The 23,109-nt window shown below is 41.1% G+C and overlaps 2 long non-coding RNA genes across 2 annotated transcripts in view; one reads left to right on the top strand and one right to left on the bottom strand.

Annotated features, from left to right (window-relative positions):
• LOC145554598 (uncharacterized) overlaps positions 1-23,109 on the top strand; it is a 91,355-nt gene that overhangs the window by 12,379 nt on the left and 55,867 nt on the right. Inside the window, exon 2 of the long non-coding RNA XR_014090591.1 lies at positions 542-641. This is a non-coding gene — a long non-coding RNA (uncharacterized LOC145554598). The remainder of the gene's footprint in view (positions 1-541; positions 642-23,109) is intronic.
• LOC145554599 (uncharacterized) overlaps positions 1-23,109 on the bottom strand; it is a 35,644-nt gene that overhangs the window by 1,365 nt on the left and 11,170 nt on the right. The gene's annotated exons all lie outside the window — the stretch shown is intronic.

Here is a 23,109-nt window from a genome sequence, read left to right as displayed (position 1 = left end):
AGGAGACGGTGCTACAGAGACGATGTGCTGAAAATAAAATCTCTCACAAATGTAGATGGCAAAAAGCTGCACACGGAAGCTGCGCGGGACAAAGAGAGGTGATCTGCACTGGTGGCAAGATGTAAATTATTGTATTAGCTTAATTGTAAATATTTTAAATAGTTAGAATAATATATTCTTGCCTGAGCCCTGAAAGCGACATGCACAGCAGAGTGGCTGCTGACACAACGTGACGTTGACTGTTAATTTCTTTATAGATGCTGCTAGAAATAATAATTATATATTTTGTGTGATGCCCCTTCTTTTCAGTTATGGAAAAATTTTATTTCTGAGATTATAGTTGTGGAGAGATACTATATCAGTGCTGCTGTCATATATATGCTTTTAAAGTCAAATTATTTTGATTAAAAATAAAGTAATTAAGCTAGTAACACAGGAATCAGTCAGATTTACTGGTATTTTTATCTTCACTGGATAGGCAGGAATCAGTTCTGTTGACGCAACTTGTTCAGCTTTATTCGTTTTTTTGTGTGTCTTTCAGCCTGCAAGTAAACCTTAAAGTGGACATCAGCCTGTATGCATGGGGTCCATGGAGTTTTGTCATGTAGGAGCAGTATGGTTGGACGATTGCACAGATGGAGGTAGGACAGAGACAGACATACAAAACTAGAGAGATATGAAGGAAGCAATTTGTTAGAGATGTGGAACCGCCTCGTCTCCATCCTAACTGCGCACCATCAGGGATTAGGTGGTTAAAGGAAGAAATGACAGGAATTTGATGGGGGCCTTTGAGTGAGTGTCTCTCATTCTGGCATCATCAGAATAGGCTGTGTTGTGAAATGTAACCCCAAACATACAAGTTAATTCCACCCATGCCCCTTTAATATCAATATGCTGTTATGAAGGATGAGCCCAGAAGTTATGAAAAAAAGACAGGGGTAAAAAAAAAAAAACCCATTTAATTCATTTCTCGAGTAAAAGCCTGGAGCAAAGCGATAGCAAATATCCAATCATGGTGTCAGAGAGAAGAATATTGGTTGATGTCATGCTCTTTCTGTCTGTCACTCTTACATGTACTTCACATCTATCTGATTTCAAACTGTAAATATTTCAAACCATAATTTCAAATGTAAAATATGTGCTTATGAGTCAGTGATAAATCTGTCTACAAAATATTTGTTGCCAGTTTTGGAGAAAAATGTGGTGATAAACAAGCCTGCTCATTAACTGTGGTTAATGGAGGAGTGAATTCAAAGGAGAAAATTCTTTGAATTCTTAGCTCAGCCCTTCTCAACATGTGCACCGGCCTAGCAATCAGGATGGTCTGAAACGTTCTGGTTTCTTTATCCTCCACAGTGAAAGCATAGTGAAAATACAAAATGTTGGCATTATATAAGCATAAATCTCACTTTAACTGGAAGAGAGAAATATTCTCGCTTCCAGTTCATGGAAGAGAGAATGGAAAAAAAAAATAGGGAGCTGGAGCAGGAAGTTTACTTAAAAACCAGTGGACTGCAAAACAGAAAAACTGTGTGTGACATCTTATTAACTGGTTTCCAATTGCACCACTCTAACAAGATAACTTGCTGGGGATTGTAGACTGATAAGAGTAAATTGGCCTGAACAGGACCAACTGTTTTCAGACACAAAGAAATAGCTGAAATAGCAGATTTTGTACTGCACCCAAAGGTTAAGCAATAGAAAATAACTCTGTGATAGATAAAAAGGTCTTTAAAGTAATTGGTGTTGAACTTTCTTCAACTTTACAGGAACTCACTGTTAACAAGTAACAATAGGAAAACATGGTTTTACCTTAAAAATAAACCAAATTAGAAAACAGACTTTTTAATCTTACAAAATAACATTGAAAAAAAAACACCAACTAAATTTACTGATGAATACATTTATAACTGCTTCATTATTTAAAATTAAGTAAGTACATAAAGTATATTCATCAATAGTCATCAAGTTCTCTGGAATAAAAAAAAATCTCTTAGAAAGTAATTATCTTCATGCTCGCATTAAATATAAAATTAATGTTAAATGGTTAATGGAGGAGTGATGTTATGATGACTTCCTAAAAGCAAAGTGTCATAAAAAACAAGAGCTTCTTAAAGAGACAAGAGGCCTAATTTCAAGGCATTACATTAAGTTTCTTTTAAGTCATATTTAATATATACAGAATTTCATAACAACTGAAGGTAACATAGTTACTTATATGGGTGGTTCCTAAACTAAACATCACCAAACATCCAGTCCTACATGTGTAAATACAATGTTATTTTCTCACAGATTGTGACCAGGCACTCCCTAAATAACTTACTGTATGTACTATTACCAAGTTTGTTACGGTTATGGTATTTCTTGTTTACCTTGTGTTGTGTATTTTCTTTTTGTTGTTGTTGGGGGTAAGGGGGTAAAAAATTAGGGCTTAACATCATATCGTGTTATGAAAAGTCCAAGAAGCTGCAGTGTTTTACTTTAGCTAAACTTTCTCGTTTCTATTTTAATTTCAGGAGTGTTAGTCAAAGAAATCAGAAATCCAAAACTACCCCTTTAAGACTTGGTAAACATTGACCTGGTTTGAGCTGTGTACCTTAGGTCTACTTGTCTTTCCTTGATTCATGTCTACCATCGTAAAAGCACAAACAGATGTAAATATAGGAAGTTAAAAAAGCAGAAATGAGCCTAAAAAATTTAACTTAAGCATCATTTATGGGGAAATACAGTTATCAGGAATAATTATGACTGACTTGATATACAGGGAAAAAACGGTTGGAAAGTTTTGTCTAGTTTATAAATATGGAAATGCCAATAAAGTTTTGTGAAACACTTATCTCATTTAATATTGGCTTTTGTGTCATGCATTAATGTGCAAGGGGTGCACAGGGAAAACATGACCTGCGGTCGGGATTCAAACCCAGAACTGTCAGGATCCGTGTTTCCCCAGTTATGTTTTTTGTTTGTCAGTCTTTGTTTGTCTTCCATCCTGGTTGGAACCGGCATTACGCCTGGTGTCCACCAGAGGGCACCACCTCTCCACCCCTGAGAAGCCGCCTGGGTCAACCCGTACACACACCTGCAGCTTGTTGAGGAGGCGTGTGACGGTGGATATAAGCAGCGGCTCCACTTCATCTCACCGCCTGAGTGTTTGCTCGCATTGGTAACACTACGTTCCAGAACTAGGCCCTCTGAGTTTTGTTTGGATCTAACCTCTGTTGTTTCCTCGTCAGATTCTCCCGCCGCCTCCTCGTTGCTCTGGTTCGTTCCATCGTTGCTGGCTTCTGAGTGAGTGTGCCTTTCCCTCCGTGGATCATCTCCCTCTGTGTCCTCCCTCGACGCTACCGGTATTACCGGCCTAGACGCCACCCCTCGTGAGATCCTCCCGTCTGTGTCCTCCCTCGACGAAGCCGGTGTTACCGGCTGTCGCCAACCCCGAGTGTGTGTGCGCGTACTACTCCCTGTTGTCGATCCGTCTCCGGTGGATTCCCCTTCGGGACGCCACGGGTCAGGAGACCCGCGCCCGAACCCTCCCGGAGAACAACCTCCGACAGACCTAGCTCCAGGCTGTCACTTCAGGTGAAGTCACCTGACCGTTCCAGAATTACTCACCGTTCCCGGAGAACAACCTCCGACAGATCTAGCTCCAGGCTGTCACCTCAGGTGAAGTCACCTGACCGTTCCAGGATTACTTGCCGTTCTCACTCCACTACATCTACTTCATCCTCCTTCCAAGTAAGCCCTCCTCAGTCATTATCATTCAACTCATCACAGCTCTCTGTCTAACCCTGTGCTCCCCTGTTGACAGTCAGACGACCCGGTCCGCAGTTCCAGAACTCACCTCCTTACCTTTCAATAAAATCATTGTAAACCTTACTGCCTGTCTGGTTGTGTTCTCGCATGTGGGTTCGTAAACTACCCCCCATCATGACAGAACACTCAGGCCAACTCACGACCTCCGCGGACGCTATCAGACGGGCTTTATCAGATCAACATACATTAATTCAGTCCCACGACGCAGCTCTGAGAGAGCTGGGAAACCGCCAAGCCGAAACTAACCGACAATTAACTGAACTTTCTACTTTCCTACAGAACTCAACTCAACAGGTTTCAGATCACCCCTCCACGTCCTCGTCGGTCCCTCCAGCAACTCCCGATCCACCTACCCACTCCGGGTTTTCAGATATCCGCCCAGCTACTCCCGAAAGATTTTCTGGTGATGTAAACAAGGTTCGGGGATTCATTCTACAATGTACAATTGTGTTTAACCATTCGCCACAAAGTTTTCCTCACGACAGCTCCAAGATTTCATTTCTTTTGTCCCTGTTTTCTGGCCGAGCCTTAGAGTGGGCTGAAGCCCGATTTTCCGAGGCAGCAAACTATGGATGTACCTACCCTGAGTTTCTGGCAGAATTTAAGCAGGTTTTCTGCCAGGAAACCGAACGAACGGCCGCCTCTAGAGAACTACATGGCTTCAAACAAGGTAGGAGAAGCGTCTCAGACTTCGCCATAGATTTTCGAATCAGAGCGGCCGCTTCAGGCTGGAACGCCACCGCACTCAAAAGTGCCTTCTTCCACGGTTTAGATGAGCAAATAAAGGACGAGCTAGCCACGCTAGATGAACCTCAGTCATTGACCGATTTCATTAACCTAGCCATAAGACTAGATAATCGTATCCGTGCCAGGGTACGGGAACGGGCCCGACAGGGCTCAACCCCCCGAGTTTCCAGAGCCGGAAGTCGCTCAGAACCCCAGCAGTGGTTGCCACCTCCTCCTCCCGCTCATGAGCCAGAACCCATGCAACTGGGAAACACCCGACTCACACCTGAGGAGCGCCAGAGGAGGATACGCTCTAAGCTTTGCATTTACTGCGGTGAACCAAACCACATGATTGCTAACTGTCCTCTCCGTTTAAACTCACAGGTCCGGCAGTAAGCGCGGGGAAGCTGCCGGAACCAACTTTGACCAGACCCCGCCTCATTATTCCAGTCACCCTTTTTTCTCACCATGATTCTCTGCCCTTATCGGCCCTCATCGACTCTGGGTGTGAGCAGAATCTGATTAGCACTGATATAGTGCGCCAGTTCTCCGTCGAGGTAGAACAGTTACCTGCACCTCTACGAGTGTCATCCTTGGACGGAAAAAACCTACCCCAAGTCACCCACCGGACTAAACCTCTCCGTCTCCTCATATCTGGTAATCATACTGAAGAAATAATGTTCTATGTTTTCCCCACATCCAGCTCACCCATAATCTTGGGCTTCAATTGGTTGTACACTCACAACCCCCACATCGATTGGGTAGAAGGTAGGGTTGGTTCCTGGTCCACCAGGTGCCATTCCACCTGTCTCCGTTCCGCCGTTCCAGTACAGGGCTTGAGTCCTACCCCTGCTGACGGGGATCCCCCAGATGTCTCCGACGTACCCAGTGAGTACCACGATTTAATGATGGTTTTTAGCAAAGACAAGGCTCTGTCTTTACCGCCCCACAGACCCTACGACTGCGCCATCGACCTCCTGCCCGGGGCTCCTCTACCGAACAGCAGGCTCTATAACATCTCCAGGGCCGAGCGGCAAACCATGGAGGATTACATCAACCAGTCCCTGGCCGCAGGCATCATACGCGCCTCTTCCTCCCCGCTGGGGGCCGGCTTCTTCTTCGTGGGGAAAAAGGACGGATCCCTAAGACCGTGCATTGATTACAGAGGACTCAACCAGATCACCGTCAAAAATAAGTACCCGCTACCACTCCTCTCCTCAGCATTCGAACCCGTCCAGGGGGCTACCATTTTCTCTAAGCTAGACCTCAGGAATGCCTATCATCTGCTCAGGATTAGAGAGGGTGACGAGTGGAAGACCGCGTTTAAGACTCCTATGGGCCACTATGAGTACTTGGTTATGCCCTTTGGGTTATCCAACGCACCATCCTTTTTCCAAGCACTCGTTAATGATGTGCTTAGAGACTTCATTAACGTTTTTGTTTTCGTTTATTTGGACGATATTCTGATTTATTCCAAGTCCCTTGTTGAGCACCAGAAGCACGTCCGCCTGGTGCTACAAAGATTACTGGAAAATAAACTCTATGTTAAAGCAGAGAAATGTGAGTTCCACCTTCCATCAGTCACCTTCCTGGGTTATGTCCTCGAGAGCGGTCAGGTGAGGGCAGCGGAAGACAAGGTAAAAGCAGTTCTGGACTGGCCTCAGCCGCAGACCCGCAAACAACTCCAACGCTTCCTTGGCTTCGCGAACTTTTACAGAAGATTCATCCGCAACTACAGCCAGACTGCTTCCCCCCTGACGGCTCTCACCTCCACCAAAAGGGTTTTCTCCTGGACTCCACAGGCCGAGGCAGCCTTTCTGGAGCTAAAATCCCGGTTCGCTAAAGCCCCTGTTCTCATCCAGCCCGACCCCAGTAAGCAGTTTGTGGTCGAGGTTGACGCATCTGATACTGGGGTTGGGGCAGTCCTTTCTCAAACCACCAGTCAGGACCATAAGTTGCACCCTTGTGCCTTCTTCTCCCGCAGGCTTTCCCCCGCAGAGAAGAACTACAATGTGGGGGACCGAGAACTGCTCGCCATCAAATTGGCGTTAGAGGAGTGGCGACACTGGCTCGAGGGAGCAGAACACCCCGTAATCATTTGGACCGACCACAAAAACCTTTCCTACCTCCAGACGGCCAAGAGGTCCAACCCGCGCCAGTCGCGCTGGTCTCTATTTTTCTCACGTTTTAACCTCTCTATCTCCTATCGCCCAGGGTCCAAGAACGCCAAGCCGGATGCTCTGTCCCGAGTCTATTCCGCTGACGACTCAGAGGATGTTCCCGTTCCTATCCTTCCTCCCAGCTGCACCATAGGCGTGGTCACCTGGGAGATAGAGGACATAATCCGCCAGGCGCAAGGTACTGAACCTCCTCCTGAGTCCTGCCCGCCTGGAAAATTGTTTGTTCCTCCCGCAGTCCGTTCCCGTTTTCTTCACTGGATTCATGCTTCCAAGTTTTCAGCCCATCCCGGCATCAGCCGCACTGTAGGGCTGATAAACCGTAGGTTCTGGTGGGAGTCCATTCACAAGGACGTCAAGGAATATGTGTCTGCCTGCGCCATTTGCGCACGAAATAAATCATCTAACCAACCCCCCGCAGGTCTGTTACAGCCGCTACCTATACCCAAACGCCCGTGGTCCCACATCGCAGTCGACTTCGTCACTGGACTTCCCAGCTCCAAAGGTATGACCACCATCTTCACCATAATTGACCGTTTCTCCAAGGCTTGTCACCTCATACCTCTCAGAAAACTACCCACCGCTGCTCAGACCGCTAAGCTACTGTTCAAACATGTGTTCAAGCTCCATGGTATCCCGCAGGAGATTCTGTCCGACCGTGGACCCCAGTTTGTTTCCCAGGTCTGGCGTCAGTTCTGCTCCGCGTTGGGGGCTAAAGTGGCCCTCAGTTCCGGGTATCATCCCCAGACAAATGGACAAACTGAGCGGATGAACCAGGAACTGGAAACCACCCTGCGATGCCTCACCTCCTCCAACCCCGATGACTGGGCCCAACTCCTTCATTGGGTAGAGTACGCACACAACAGCCACATTTCCTCCGCCACTGGTCTCTCCCCCTTCGAGATAGTTCTGGGTTATCAGCCACCACTCCTTCCGTCTGATGAAGATAATACCTCGGTCACCTCCGTTCAACATCACATCCGCAAGACCCACAAGATCTGGAAAGACGCCATTACAGCTCTCAATAACACATCTGCCAGCAATAAAAAGAGAGCTGACCGACGACGGACCCCTGCCCCGACATACTCCGTCGGACAAAAGGTATGGTTGTCCACTCATGACATACCTCTCAAGTCCATGTCCAGAAAACTGTCCCCCAGGTTCATTGGCCCGTTCGAGATCCTGGCGCTGGTGGGACCCTCGGCGGTGCGGCTCCGCCTTCCCCCTTCCCTTCGTGTCCACCCTACCTTCCACGTGTCCCAAATCAAACCTTCCATCTCCAGTGAGCTCTGCCCTCCGGCCGAGCCCCCTCCACCCACCCTTGACACAGATGGTCAACCGATCTTCTCTGTCCGCCGGCTCCTCGCCTCCCGGCGACGTGGGCGCGGCTACCAATATCTGGTGGACTGGGAGGGTTACGGTCCCGAGGAACGGTCCTGGGTTCCCGGTTCCTTCATTGTTGACCGCACCCTCATAAGAGATTTTTGGGACTCTCAGCCCTCGTCCTCTGATCGGCCGCCAGGTGGCGTCCGTTGAGGGGGGGGTACTGTCAGGATCCGTGTTTCCCCAGTTATGTTTTTTGTTTGTCAGTCTTTGTTTGTCTTCCATCCTGGTTGGAACCGGCATTACGCCTGGTGTCCACCAGAGGGCACCACCTCTCCACCCCTGAGAAGCCGCCTGGGTCAACCCGTACACACACCTGCAGCTTGTTGAGGAGGCGTGTGACGGTGGATATAAGCAGCGGCTCCACTTCATCTCACCGCCTGAGTGTTTGCTCGCATTGGTAACACTACGTTCCAGAACTAGGCCCTCTGAGTTTTGTTTGGATCTAACCTCTGTTGTTTCCTCGTCAGATTCTCCCGCCGCCTCCTCGTTGCTCTGGTTCGTTCCATCGTTGCTGGCTTCTGAGTGAGTGTGCCTTTCCCTCCGTGGATCATCTCCCTCTGTGTCCTCCCTCGACGCTACCGGTATTACCGGCCTAGACGCCACCCCTCGTGAGATCCTCCCGTCTGTGTCCTCCCTCGACGAAGCCGGTGTTACCGGCTGTCGCCAACCCCGAGTGTGTGTGCGTACTACTCCCTGTTGTCGATCCGTCTCCGGTGGATTCCCCTTCGGGACGCCACGGGTCAGGAGACCCGCGCCCGAACCCTCCCGGAGAACAACCTCCGACAGACCTAGCTCCAGGCTGTCACTTCAGGTGAAGTCACCTGACCGTTCCAGAATTACTCACCGTTCCCGGAGAACAACCTCCGACAGATCTAGCTCCAGGCTGTCACCTCAGGTGAAGTCACCTGACCGTTCCAGGATTACTTACCGTTCTCACTCCACTACATCTACTTCATCCTCCTTCCAAGTAAGCCCTCCTCAGTCATTATCATTCAACTCATCACAGCTCTCTGTCTAACCCTGTGCTCCCCTGTTGACAGTCAGACGACCCGGTCCGCAGTTCCAGAACTCACCTCCTTACCTTTCAATAAAATCATTGTAAACCTTACTGCCTGTCTGGTTGTGTTCTCGCATGTGGGTTCGTAAACTACCCCCCATCATGACAAGAACATTCATGCTGCAGGGCAACATAGATAGTTATTATAGTAACTATCTATGACACTGATACTGTCATAGGTAGTTATTGTGCCAACTATCTATGATAGTTGATGTACTATCATAGATAGTGTACCAACAATCTATGAAAGTTGGTACACTTTCACAGATTGCACAGTGCCAACGGCGCCACCGTGCAGCCCTAAGCTTAACCAGTTAAATATTTTTTTTGGTCGGTCCTGAGTTTATTAGAGGTCATTAAACTCGTTACTCTTTTTCCTTAAAATGATTTTACACCATTTTCAGTAGGATGTTTAAGCCAGATTAGTGTCCACTGTACTGATGTTGCAGTGTGTGGTTTCTGAGTAATTAAGCCCTGAAGCTTCAAACAAGGAAATGCAGTCACCTCTTACTGACACTTGGCTTCCATGTCCACTTTCTGCTCTTTGGTCTGTATGCAGTCATGTATGACATCACACTGCTAATAGGTCAGTTTCTTGGCTAATGCCCACATCCATATTTGGGTCAGTCTCACTCTTAAAATGTAACTCAGCACATAACTTTGTGGCTGTCACACAGATTATCAGGGATTTAGCCTGTTTATGTGACAGTATAGTGGTGGCTAAAGGTTGGGACACTGTGAAAGCAGTTTGACTCCACAGAAATCACATGTGTGTGTTTCTGTTTGTGAGTCAGGGTCTACATAAGAGGGAGAAAATAATGGAGTTTGCGTGTGGCACTGGTGTGTGTGTGCGTGTGTGTTGGTGGAGGTGTAGGGGGTGATTCATTATACAGCACTTTTAGTGGCACAAAATTGCATTTCAAATCTTACGTACTGTTCAATCTTAATAAAACACTTTTCTGTCATGCAGCTCACCTAATGTGCCATTGCATCTATAGCTACCCTGCACTGTGTGGTCATGTGCATGCAGTTTTGTTTATGTGCACACACAAAAGGGTCCTATCAGACACTGTATGTGTCTAAAGTGTTGTTTTTATATTGCAGCCATATTTCATTTTGGCCTACTTTCTTTTAAATTGCCTATGGGGTTTTGTATGGGGAGAGGTGCCATCACATTTATATATGAGACTGAAGGAAAGGAAAGTGAGGTGAGCGACTTGTGTATGTTCTTATTCATTTCCTGTACCTTCCTCTCTCTCACTCTATTTGTATGTTTTTGTTTTCCTATTGTGTTTTATCTCTTTTGGTCTTTTACTGTCTCTTTCTGTTCTTATTATTATTTGCAAAAAGAGCTTTAAAGTCATTAGTACTCAGATGAGAGAACAAAGAATTAAATGTGAAGAAATTAAAACCCAAAACTATATTAGATTTGAACAATTGAATGTGAATTATATTTTTGGTAAGATTGAGTTAAAATAATAATAATAAAAAAAAACATAACACTTTCACAAATTAGTTATAGGTACATAATATTTATTTCCGAAGCTGAAATATACTTTAACAGAATGTCATTGTTTAAAACAAGTTAAATTAAACAAAATTGTCCTTCTTCTTGTCTGGAAAATATTTATATATGGTTATTTTTCTTCCAAAGTATGATCAAACATAGCTTCAAAGGGAACCAGCACCTGTCAAGTGTCTTGTTGTCCAAGCACTGTCCTTTGATACCTGCATCAAGTCAAATCAAGAATTTTGCTTTCTGTATCATAAAACAATGTCCTTTGACCATTGTGCAATGCATACCATGGCTAAAATGGCAATCGTTCTTACTTCCTATTCCTAAATTACAATGGCATCTAGAGAAACGTCCTCCAAAACATTCAACATAAACCGGATGTCATCTATTCTACTGTAATTCTGTACTATCTTCTCAAATGGCCATCATTCTACTTTTGGAGATTGTTACATTGATACCAGTTTATTTATGAGACAATTATTTATGAGATGCCTTTTTATTTGTGCACTGCTCCAAATTTCTTACAACTGCCACAATTTGTGCTAACTTTACCGCCATAACCATTCCAAAAATATATGACCACCTTGCAAAAAACATAAAATCATTGTAACTTCAATCCGATGTCTTCTTTCCATAGTTCATTGCGAGTGCAATGTACTTGTTTCTGGTTTGTATTTATCAGATATTATCTATTAATGGTGTATTCTATTTCTCTCCATTATACATGTCTACTTGTAATTTGTTATGTTTGTAATATTGGTTTACATTGACATCTCTTGCCCAGGTCAGCTGGTTAAAAAATGCTAAAATACTTTATTGACCCCAAAGGGAAAATATATGTTGTTGTATCTCATGTTAATTCCTTCAAAGAGTTGTTGAAGAACAACTCTTTGAAGAACAACAGCCATCATAGATAGTGATGGCTGTTGGCAGGAAAGCTCTCTTGTAGCGGTCCATAAATAAAAGTAAATATGTGGAAGCTGCATTAGAAATTGGTGGAGCATTAGCAACGACTCTTCTCTGGCCTTCATTGATGATACATGGCTGTAGTCTTCACAGCTTCCTTTGCTTCCACATGTTTGGTCTGACATATCAACATAGCATCAGGATACATGTTTGGCCACAACTCCTCCACTTACTTCCACTTACGTGGATGGATGAGCGTTAGCTGCCAGCCTCGCTATATGCCCTGTTGCATTGAAAGACACTACTACGGAGCCAGTCAAAACAAGTACACAGCAGTCCTGTGGATTTGCACGATGTGCAGTATCTAAATGGTGTAGTTGTTTCAATTAGGTTGTCCCCAACCATCAACAACACTGACTAGCCTCTTTCTCTGTGTACCATAGTCAGTTGGTTAGTTCACTCAGCTGACTGCCATTTCAGCAGCTGTTCAGGCTGCTCCTCTGCCACAACTGCCTGTTCTGCCTGTTATAGTTAATGAATCATCAACATTTATCACTATTTAAATCTAAAAACAAAGAAACAAAAACTTAATTGAAGTGGGTGGAGCAAAATATAATAAAAACAAATCTTTTAATGTGAAAAGCAGTCCGCATTCTAAACATCCTTTTTCAACCTGCTCAGCACTTGGTGGTACACCTGTTTAAAACACGCCATCTGAATCATAAGAAGTTATCATTATCTCCATCCAAAAACAAAAAGGACAACAAAATATTAGCTCTCTTTCCAGGCCCACTGTCCTGCATGTTTTAAATGTTTCCCTGCTGCTGCACACCTGGCTTAGATGAAAAACAGGCTTCTATAGAAATTTTCGGCATCCTAACAAGGTTGTGCAATCATTTGAATCTGCTGTGCTGGATTCAAAGCATGCAAAGCAGTGGACCCTGGTGATCAGGGTTGGGGATGACTCAAGTAAAGTATGTGGAGCAAAAAATAAACTTTTATGGTGCTTATAAGGTCGTTACAAATGTGTGCAATCCCATTCTCAATTCCACTTTTTATTGGTTGAAATAAATTATATAAAAATGTTGAATTATTCAAGTACTTTCACCATTCTCCAAAATTGCATCACCGTTCTCAAAATGTTTGTGACTAATTCATGTTTTTAAGTTCAGATTATTGTAAACAGACGTCTCCCAGAGACCACATGTGAATGTGACATTTACTGTAAAGATGTTATATTAACTAAGGCATTGATTATCCCAGAAATGCAATCCATGTCCTCAGAAACACAGAGGTTCACGCAGCTAAAAACACATAAATACAAGAACATTTTCTTTCCCACACAAGCTAAGACATTCATGAATATATTTCCTTTTACTGGCAATATTCAATTTATGGCACTGGGGAACTCATTTTAAAATCCCTATGGCCTTTGACACAATTGAGTTTCAGCATTCACATTGTATGTTTGTTTCTGCATGTGTTTGTGATGTGTTGCCTTTCCACGCTAATCATTGCAATCCTGAAACCAATTTAAAACACGGGACCCACATTAGAACTCTAACATCAGGTGGGCTGCACGCCATGTGGATGCAAATCAAAGTACAGTTATTTAGTTGTGAAATTATAATGAATCCATATTTATTTACAATCAATTTCAAACTCCTAATGGAAAGCACTGAAGCCTCAAATTGCCACACGGTACTGACATGTCAAGAGTAGTTTGCTTGTTGTGGGTTTTGAGTGGGCATGAACATAAAAGTGCGCTCAAGATCATTTCTTTTTGTTAAGATAAAACAATCTACTCAGAAATTCATTAGGTAAAATAGGTTGAATAAAATAATAATGTATACAGACTCTACAGCATCTATGGATATCTGATTGGGCTGATCTAGCTCTTTTTGTTATTTCGTCCCTCCGTAACTATTTGTCTGGCCCTCTAAACTCTAGGAGACCACATAAATCGAACTTTAATATAACAGGTTGTGTGCTTCAGTTTTATTTTATCATTAAAATTAGATCAGTTTTCATTTGTATAGGACCAAAGTAGATGTTAAAAATATTATTGGGTAGTTTTAGTAATAATATATTATTAATATATTTTGGCATAACCAGCACTATGAGAACGTTTGTGATCTTGACATGGCCCAGAATTATAATGTGTTTAACTCTCCTGCTCTACATTATGAAGTGGCTGTCCAGTTTGAAAAGCTTTGTGGCAATAAACTTTGAAAGTTAGATTTAAAAGTGTTTTTTTTTTCATGCAAAATATATTTTAAGAAATTATTATTGTAGTTTGTCCCCTAAAAATGACTAAATGTTTTTTCGTATAACTGGCTCATTTTCCAAATGTCTTCAAAAGTGCATTTTTGTAAGGCTATTTACTCTGTGGCTATTAGCGTGGATATATCTAGAGAGAATCGTAGAGCAAAGGCGGTCTTGCAGCGACAGCACTTTTCAACATAAGAAAAACTTCAAGCAAGATGCCAAAGTGCATGGTTATTACTGCATAATGCATCAAACTGAGGAGAAATGCATAAGAAGAAAGATCATATACAAAGAGAATGTCTGCTTGATGAAAATGTGGTTCATATTAATATTTTGAAAAAAGGATTGCTTCATACAAAAAGTTCAATTTAGTTAAATGTATTTTCTTTCAGTGATTTTGTTTTTTTTGTACCAAGTGAAACATTTATATTGTTACCTTTTTAGAGACAATATACAGATTATACTTTATTAAACACAGAAAGGTCACAGCAGTTTGTACCATAAAAACTAACAAATAAGTTAGTTTTTATGGTAACTAACCATAAAAACTATGGTTTTTATAGAGTTTATGTGCAAACAGTAACCATGTTACTTAAAAAAAGAAAAAAAAAAAACAGAAGTACACATACAAAAACCCACAGCTTGTACAAGATCACTTAAAGAAATTGTGCAATAAAAAAAAAAAAGTTGTTGCCTTAATAATTTGTGTGTAGTCCTAGTTTAGCAGTATGTTTTTACACATACAAACTTATTCATCCACTGTAATGTCTTGCACATGTTATTTAATTTAAACTTTCATAGCTTTCGATACAGGTGGGGAGCTACCTGGGAGAAACAGAGAAAAAGAAAAAATAGGCGTACAGATAATTTTCCTGCTCTTTCTAAATAATCATAAATGTCTTGGAGTCAGGCAAGAGTCGAGCTGATATCTCGTGGTATAAATCTGTTGTGACTCATGCTTAGATTTGTTGCAAAATGTGTCAATAAGAGTTACAATTCTGAAAACGTTAGCTGCTTCTCTGTTTTCCCATCCTGTTATAATAAGTATGGTATATGTTCTTTCAAAACTGATAAATAATGTGGTAGTGTAGTGACATGTTAAACAGAGAGCATAAACTGACATCCAAGATTTGTGCTTCCTTGAAATTCAAAGAATCAGGCCAAATCGCCCGAGATATTATACGGCTCAGCAGTGTTAAGCAATGTACACTGAACTTGGTCAATTCCTTTTAATAATTCAGCAATGTGTGTGTGTGTGCTGTTGTGCATTTTGTGTGTCGGCAACTTCAAGTGGTTAGGGTGTGTGTTAAACTAAAGGTCCCATAGGCAGCATTGCTATCCTGACTAAGAGCTAATAGACCTATCAAACAGTCCCCTCAGGTCATACAGTGCTGTGTAATTGAGCCAGTGAAGAGTTTATCATTACCTGTGAGAACCATTTCTCCCAGGCTCACAAAAATTTAGCACAGATAATGGTCAATACACAACCATTTAAAGTTGCAGTTTGTTTTCATGAGCTTTTTAGTTATTGGGTTTTTTTTTCTAATACAACTCTCCTCCAAATAAACACATCTGTAATAATTCATAATCCCTAATAATCTTTATTTAAATCTTGTAAGTTTTTGTTTTCTGTCCTTCATTCATCTTCATCTTCATCTTGTTGACATCCTTGAGTTAGTGTACGTATTAGTTTAGACATTAGTGCCTTTCATCTATAGGTAAATGTTCTACAAACACAAACATACTGTGTTTGCAAATTTGTTTTTCACTTTGTGGTAGAGCTGAATGGAAATATTCATGGTTAGAAAGGACTCCAAGTTTTTAACTAAAACGGTTTACTGGATATCTACCATAAGATGAAGTTTATCCTGCTTAACTGCAGTAGTAAAAAAAAAAAAAAAAATAAAAACTTGACCCAGAGTGAATTGTGGTTAAGATAAAGTTGATTGTACCATACTGTTTGTGCCTTCTTGTAATTGTGTTGCACAAATGTGGGCTGTGGTACAGACTGTATTGTAGGTGCATACCTGGTAGAGCTGACTGGTACGAATAGTCTGTGACTTTAGGGTGTTAGAATAATAATCATTCTTTTCAGTAGTGGCAGATGTAGCTGGAAGTCTCCAAGACTTGCGTGACACATTTTTTGAGGAATAAATCAACTTTCAGTACCAGATTCCTAATGGAACACATCAACCATCTTCTTTGACTTTAAAAATGATTGAAAATGCATTAATCATTTTCCACTCAGAGAAAAATGATTGATGCAAATTATTTTAATTTGTTTATCATTCCCAAATTGTTCATAAATCCATGTGTTTTACTAGTTTCTAGAAACTAGTACTACTTTGTATTAGTTTCTAGACACTAGTACTTTCTAGTACTGGTTTTAGTACCAGAAAAAACTAAGCACTTGCAAAGGAATGTAATTAAAAAGCTACAAATGAAGATAAAAATAAAAGGCATCATTAAAAGAACTCTGCTGACGTGTGCGTTTTTGACGCCAGAGAGCTTGTAGCAATATTTTTGGAAGCACATAATTTTAGTCCAGTACTTAACTGTACATTTGTAGTTTAACTAAAAGAGATCTTCACCACAGCATGCTGTTTTATTTGAGAACCTCTATCCAAGTCAGTACCTCTCAAATAATGGGGAGGGTGGGAGGTCTAAGAGACAGGAGGATTTATTTAACGTTAGTGTCTTAATTTGAAGTGTAAACAAGCCTCCAGTCACCAGGCGGGAGAAGTGTTCAAACTAATCAACAGAGGATCTGTTAAACCCAGTAAAACAAGCAGAATGAACAGGCTCATAAAATTTATGTCCAGAGTTGGGTCAATATATAACCCTTGAGATTACTATGAATGCAAAATGTTATGCATTTTTTATCTCTTCTCATAAGCTAAAATATGAGCAATGTTGTTGTATATTTTGCACAAAAATATGCTAAAAAGTTTTACATGTAGAGCACTGGCTTTAATACATCAGCAGAAGAAACCAAGATGTTATATTTATTCTTTGGGTTCTGGCAGTTGGTGTAGTATGTCCTTAATGAACACCATACTTTGACTTGTTACTATGAATTGGTAGTGTAACGTGAGCGTTTGCTTGCGGTTCTGAAGGTGAAGCTGCTGTAAAGTGAGGCAAATAAACCTAATGGTCTCAACCACGAACAGAACCGCCGTGTGTATGACTCCTGCCTCAGCCTGCACTCCGACAACAACCCTTAAAACACAACGCAGTCTTCGGAAGTAGCGAGGTACCATCTCACACGGACAGGGTTACATACCTTAATTTAAAGGAATAAGCTGACTAAGCTGACAAATAACCAATGCTTATAGTATAAAACAAGTTTTAAATGTTACTGGGTGCAAAAAAGGCACATTCCAGTGGATTATTTGTGCTTTTTCTCTTTTAAGAATCACACAGAGCAATCTTGATTAAATGTTGCAAACTGAGTTAACAGTTACTGTTTACTTCTAGGTTTTCTTTGTCTCTTTCTTGTCCTTGTTTTGGTTCGTACCCTCAGCCTTCCATTTGATCCTCTTCCTAGTTGTTAGTCATCTCCTCGTTTGCTCTCCCTTCATTTCCCTTCTCAAATCAGTTGTTTTGTGATCTCCAGTCCGTCCTCTTTATATTAATCCCCCGGCCTCTCCACTGGCTCCTTCCGTTGCACTCCAGCTAATTTCCATGTTCGCCATTGTTCCTGTGATTTATCCTTGTACATTAGTGTTCTTTTCTTTTTCTTTTCCTTCTAGCTCTATGCACGTGGGTCCTCCTTAAACTCAGCACTATGACAACATAATGTTCCCCAGGAGCTCAGTCTAAAAAAACTCTGCAGGTTTTGGATTCCTTAACATCGATACGTTGTCTTACGTGTTTCATGAACAAAAATTCACATCACTCTTGGGTGTGTTTAATACTTCTCTGAAGATTTTGCATTATTCTGTCAGTGTTGTGCCTTTAGGCTTCAGATAATGTGAAAGCCTCTTTGAAGCATCTCTGGTCCTTCAAGGCAGCAGATACAATATGGCTCACTGATGCTCCAGCTGATCCTTGAACTCACAGTGTCCTCTAACCCATATCTTGTCCTTTCTTTGCCCTTTTGACATCTCGCAAGGCCTGATCTCAACATGCGCTTATTATATTGCCCAGGCGCGGTCTCCAACTGCCTGTATGAAAAAATTAATGTAACCCAAAAATAAAAACTCATTTAGAGACTGTAATTCTTTTCTGGGCATTCTGTGTCACTATTGTTTTATGGGGTCAGCTAATCTGGCACATTTAGAAATGAGCAATTATCCTGCGTGCAGTATGTGTCAAACCCAAAGAAAAGAGTAAGAAAGGAGACGGTTGCTAAAGGCCAACTTATTTCTAATGAGGGCACTTGTTGACATTAAATTTAAATCAGAGGATTTCTGATGTTTGAGGTGCAATCAACTTACAGCAAAGACTCCAGATGACTTGTACAAATGCCATATGAATATACTTCAGATTAGCTGTAGTGTTCTTCATCTTACTAACTTCTTTGACACATTAATTCAAATCTGTTATAAGTAAAAAAATAAAATAAAATCTAGTGATTAGGCATCACTTCTAAACAATACAATATGTCGTATAAATGTTGCATTCTTCACACATAATACATAGGCCCAGTAATAAAGACACTGTAATTAATGTGTCAGAGTTTGTATGTGTGGGAGCCAGGAGAAAGACAGCTCAATTACCCTGTAGTAACACTTTAATCCTGATTGCCAAGAGTTTGGCCACATGTTGGTGAGCTAAACCAGGTTTGCTGCACATGAAGGAAAGCAAAAGGATGCTCTATGCAATCCTGTTTCCCCCAAAGCCAGGTCTGCAATGACAGGGCCAGACTGGTCCTTATTTACTTAAGGCGAAGTCTGCGGCAAGACAGGCAGTTTGAATACATCTCTCTTTATCTCTCTCTCTCTCACACACACACATGCACATACACAAGTACTATGTTTTTCTATCTTCACAAGGAGTTTGCATTGACTATCTTTCATGTTGCATTCATTTACTTAGCCAAAACCTGCCCCTTATTAAACCTGACCATTAGCAGTTGATGCCTAAGCATAAACCTGACCCAATCTCAATTTACGTCTTAGTCCTAAAACCTAACTCATAACCCAAAAACTTCCCCTTCCTGGGTCCGGGCTTTTCTAACAAAGCGAATAATCGAGGTACTCAAATCATTTGAGGAATCGTTACTGCCCTAAATGAAAGCAGGGGTCACTACCTCCCTGAATAAAATCAACAAATTACGTTGCCAGCATTTGATTGAGGCGTGGTAGAGCATGATGCATCTAAGTGTAGCAGGACAAGAGCTCTCAAGACTGGAATAGGAGAACCTTTCCATAAAAGGTTGCAGCTACAGTAAAGTTAAGAAAAGGTAGCTCTTGAAAGTATTTATTTAGGAAGGGTTGAATCAAAGTGAATGACTGCAAGAAAATTATGTATCCTTTTTTTCTCCACTTCCAAATTATGCACTACTTTGTGTTGGTCTATCAAAAAATCCAATAAAGTACAATAAAGTTTGTGGTTGTTATGCGATAATGTGAAAAATGCCGAGGGGTTTGTATAACTTTGCAAGGCACTGTAATTAAAGGTCAAGTTCCTGGATGAACAAACAACCCACAGGGTTTCTGGAACAGGAATGACCTCATATTTAATAACACGTTTGCTAGAATTCAATAAAAAGTTAGTTTTGGGGAAAAAAGCAACTAAATCAATTGTTCTTGCTTTGTTTTACACAAAGGGATTATGTTTATGCCTTATTTAATGAATCAGGCTTGATTGCCATGCTAGATCAGTATGTGTCAAGATAAAGTCAACCCACAGCACACACGCATGAATACAGCATTGCAATTACTAGTCACATCTTGCACCCCTGACTGTCATTTAAATACACATATTTTGTTAAGGTATATATAACTCTTTTGGAAGGCACTATAATTTACTAACTACTTGTAATCCTACTTACATTTCTCTTGCTATTTAATTATTTACGTCTGTCTGAAATTTGTCTCATATATATCATTTTAAAAAAATCTATGACCCGCCAGCAGCTAGCAACTTCCCCCAAACTGTTATCATGGGTTATTATTAGCCAGGTTTCTATTTGGGCCTAAAAAGGAGGATTCAATATTGAGATCCCATTTAACTGAAAATTGCTCAACAGTAAGCAGCTAAAATCAAAAAACACCTTTGTTTAAAAGTGAGAACACCTAAAACATTTTGGATTGTGTTCGTTATGCTTTTATTTCTGAATCCAAAAGCCTTTGTCACCCACAAGGTTTTACCTGGAAATGTCAACTTGTATTTAAGATCAGGTAGTAATTTAAAAAGACTTTTAAAATAGCTTTATATTAATGATGCGGTTAGGCACAACAACACTCTTGTCACTTTTGCTGAACCTGCTGGTTGGGTCATTAATCATCATGTTATTGGGAAAATGGAGGTTTGAAGTTATTTGCCATTTGTTTATTGTGTGTGACAAAAATGTTTCCTTGCTCACAAGGTAACATTTACCACTGGCACTAAAACCTGGTGATTTCAGTTTTGCTTTTTGGTGATAAAGATTATGTATGTTGTTGTATGATAGTCTCATGTCTGCCGTGACATGCTAACAGCTTAATACCTGGCCCTAAGAGACAACATTCCACACTAACATGCCTTGAATGTTGAATGACACCATCAGTTGTTGGCAAGCAATGCTAATCCATCTCATTTGTTTTGCTGCTCCTCTTTACATCTCTAACTACAAGGTTATGATCGAGAATAGATGGTTTGAGCTTCCTCCTCCTTCTCTCTCTGCTCTTTGGCCCATGAAGATTTGTTTTCAACTCCTCTGGGATTTGGGGTCATAGTTCGGGTATTATTTGAGCTTTTGAGATGCTAATAAGTCACTCTCAGATATTTAAAAACAATATCTTGTTGTCATTTTTGTTGTCCAAAATTAAATAAGAGGAAATATTCTTCCAACTATGCAGCCTTCAAAACCAGAGGGAATAACCATCTAATCCCCTAACCAAAATAATTTTGAACAAAAGTCTACAAAAAGAACAAATCAGTACTAATGTAACAGAGTTACTTAAACACGCTTCCAAACTGAACAGCACATCCTAGAACTCCATTATTATATCAACATATTTTTAAAAAATGGTTCATAAACATTTAGTGTTAAAAAAAGTCACTTATTTCTTCAACCTTATAAATGTACCGTATTTGACTGCAAACTCTCATAAAACCTAAAAAGTTGTCAAAGAAACAAAATACTGATGCAAATGTATTGATATCAATATGGGATTCCATCTATTGCCACACCACAGAGATGGGCATGCCAGATACACGGAAGCTTTACCTGCCAAAATGTTGAAATAAAAATGTTGAATGACAAGCTTTTCACACGTTTCACAACTCGCCTTAGAAATACATTTCAACAACTCCACCGGAGTCATAATATGCGAGAGAAATAGGAACAATTACAAGATTGATAAGTGATGTTTCCTCCACAAAAGCATTTACTCGAGAGAAGAAAAACACAGCAAGCACAGTGGGTAGAGACAAAAGCAATTTATCTCAGGGTGACAGAGCCAAGTCGTTTCAGCACATATCTGATAATAGTACTGTGGAATAACTTTAACCACAGCATCCTTGTGTTTCTTTGTTAAAGAGCTGTTGTTTATAGACTTGATTTTAAGCACAAAATAGTGTATGTCACTAAATTATGTTTTCAGTCTTTGCTTACTGTGACTGTTGTTTAGACTGTGAATTTGCTCATTTTGTGTAACATTTAAGTCAATCTTTTTCAACCTGTCACACAAAGTGTCGTACCTTTGTTTACCTATTTTCGATATGGATCTATTGTCTGCTAAATGACAATCGCCTGAGGTCAGTTTGCTTTCAGGCGTTGGCAGCACCTGTGTAGTGCAAGAAGGTTGATATAAAAACAATTCCTGTAGTTTTCAGTCAGTACAGGCACATACGTCTCTACACACTCAAATCTACTTAATAATATGTGGGGTGTTGCAAGTTTTTTTCGGATTTTCACAAAAATGAGAAGTATTTCCTCATGGCCACAGCCTCTGACTACCAGTTAGCTGTTTTCACTTAATTTGATTTCAGGCACCGTAATAATTATGCATAATTGTTGATGGTGGTGACGGTGGTAGGAATTTGTCCTGCAATCATTGGGTTGTCGGTTTGAGTCTGTGTTTTTGTGCAAGACACTTCACCCGCCATGGTGGTGGCTAGAAGGGCTGCAGGTGTTGGTGTGTTGCGGCCTCACTTCTGTCTACTGCCCTAGGGCAGCTGTGGCTACAACCCAGCAGCTTGTACTTGAATGTTTGATTTAATTGTAAAGCAGCTTTGAATGTACAGACAAGAGGTTCATAAGTTTGATGTTATTTCATAAAGCAAAAACAGGCAAAAAATGTAGAGAATCCCCTATTGTCTTGTGACTGTAACACCACTCCATATCAGAAGCAATTTAAAGATCTCCAACATCACAGAAGTGTAGAAAAATCATCTCCCACCTCAAATTTCTGGGAACATAAAAAAACTCAGCTAGAACCAAACACAAACAAATTTTTTTTTTAATTTTTAAATAGAACATGGCACAAGCTACTCAGTCTTCTACAGCAATTTCACCACAAAGCATGGCAATTGTATGTGGCTTGTCAGTGGCATGATGAGAGACATTTGTTTCCCCAGCTGCCTGTTTCTGGCCGTATCTACATGGATAAGCAAAAGCAGATTATTTCTGACCGAGTCGTTTAACAAACTTGTTCACAATAAACAATAATGATTGTCCCTGCATGTATAAGGCCAGGTGGAAATTTATTTGAACAAAGGAATTACCAGCTGCACTCTGCCATAGCCAATGACATACGAGGCTTGATTGGTTCCTAGGCTAGCCTGTTGGTGTTTTTAATAGATCTGAAGGCTTGCCAGATGCAGAAACACAGATATGAAACTAAATAATTTAAAAGCTCTGTCAGAGTAAAGAAATGTAAATGTGAATGAGCCTGAAGCACTTTCAGGCATCTAAAAACTGCGATGGGATGAACGAGGCTTTTGAATGTATGCAATTTTCTTCCTGTTTCCTTGGTTGACTTTTGATTTTCTTTTTTTTATTTGTTGCATAAGTAAGCATTTTGTTTGTGGTTTTTATTCTGGTCTTGAAGACACTGGACCAGCGTTTCTTTTGGGGAATTTATAATTGCCTCGATTCCTTGAGCAAA

The sequence above is a fragment of the Poecilia reticulata genome, chromosome 13, assembly GCF_904066995.2.
Source record: "Poecilia reticulata chromosome 13, P_reticulata-male-v2, whole genome shotgun sequence".
Classification (NCBI taxonomy): domain Eukaryota; kingdom Metazoa; phylum Chordata; class Actinopteri; order Cyprinodontiformes; family Poeciliidae; genus Poecilia; species Poecilia reticulata.
Note: the sequence above shows the minus strand (reverse complement) of the source record. Positions and strands in the feature narration are given on the sequence as shown.